General features: G+C 41.0%; 1 protein-coding gene across 1 annotated transcript in view; it reads right to left on the minus strand.

The window, feature by feature from the left end:
* The window catches only part of LOC118429989 (kazrin-like), a 64,313-nt gene that overhangs the window by 33,904 nt on the left and 28,690 nt on the right, over window positions 1-1,719 (minus strand).

Here is a 1,719-nt window from a genome sequence, read left to right on the forward strand (position 1 = left end):
TGAGCCAGGGGGGAAACTAGCACAGGAAGCCACCACTTCCAGGAGAAAGTCTTACCAGAAATAGATTGAAATTCCAGGGCAAGGGTGACTCCATTCTAATTATTGTTGATGTGTTGAGCTGAATGGCCTGAGTTCCCCCCTCCCCTGTGGCCTCTTGTGTTGGCTGTAGACAGTGCTCCCAGACCTCCCCACTGTCCACACACAGCTGAGAATTGATGGGTAAAATGTCTGTGGATCATGTCTGGCTCAGATGCTTTTAGTAACTCAGGCATTACAGCATGTCTAGCAGGAAGCGGACTATTTCCCTTTTCCCTGGATGGACAAATAGTACTGGTGATATATGTCTTATTCTGGTATGTCTGGCCTCCCCACACTGACTTCACTATTTATGTTCATTTCTAGCAGGTTTAAAACTGATGTGAAAGATGACCGTTTCAAAACAATATAGCTTCTGGTAACGAGTTTGTTATGCCTACTACCTGTATCGATTGGATCAAATTGGATTTAACAGTTTACGTTTACACACTATTTCTTCAACCCAACACGGCTGCTGTTTGACATTCTTGCTCCCTGCTTCCTTCTTACTTTCTTTACATGAGAAAAAAAAAGAGACTTTACCACCTTGAGTGGGTGAATGACCTCTAGTTGGCATACAGAGGTCAGACAGAGTCAAAGACTAGAATTTCAAATTTACTCAGACAAATCTGTAAGCTGAAGACTGTTAAGAAGCTTACTTCAAGTTATGGAGATAATGAATTACAATCATGGAAAAAAAAGCATATGCTTTTTAAAAACACTCCTTGTATTGACATGAAGACGTTTCTAACAGCACAGTCGGACTCAGTTTGAGGGACAAAATTTTCCAATGCCCTTGGCTTTTATTTGGGCTTTGATTACGTTGTGTCTGCCAGGGGCAAAGGTCATCCAGAAGGAGGAAGTAGAAGGTTATGTTATTGATCTTCAGGAGTGCACAATGACTGGATGGGAGCAAGCCTTGGGCCAAATGGTACAAATGTGGAGGATGAATTCAAATCTCTTCATCTATCAAGTTGAATACATTCACTTTCTCTGGGACGAAAAAGATCATGAAAACCAGAATCATGATTTCTAAAACCAAATGATAATGATATCTGGTGCATTTTGCCAGCCAGTAGGTACCCAATGTGGAGTAATGAGGCTGATTAACGTGGTCGGGGCGCCTATAATAAGAACATTCAGATTCATTCCTCTGATCTGTCTACAGAAATACCATGCAAAGTTGTAATCATGTTTCTGTGAGTGGGTGGTGTATAGCCATAGGTCACATAACAACAGCTAAAGGTTCATCCACCTACACACGACTCCCCACACAACAGCTGGGATCGATGTTCCAGACTATAATCACAGCCTTGTAAGCTACACAAAGGGCACGGCTATTACAAGGATAATTGTAGCAACAACTGTAAACTTCTTATATCTGGTTCATATCTACACCTATTACCATCCAATTCAAAACATTTTATCACACGTCTACCAATCACAGTTCAAAACTGTAACGGACACTTTCTGTGATGTAGCATTGATTTAACGTATGGCGTCATCTAATTCACATGCCGATCATACACATCTTTCTACAAATCTGAATATCAATTTGATATATGCTGTAAGCTGTTACAGCATATATCAAATTGATATTCAGATTGGATCTCGCACCCAGACAGCTCTACATAGCTAGAGCAG

This window comes from Branchiostoma floridae, chromosome 14, assembly GCF_000003815.2.
Source record: "Branchiostoma floridae strain S238N-H82 chromosome 14, Bfl_VNyyK, whole genome shotgun sequence".
NCBI lineage: Eukaryota > Metazoa > Chordata > Leptocardii > Amphioxiformes > Branchiostomatidae > Branchiostoma > Branchiostoma floridae.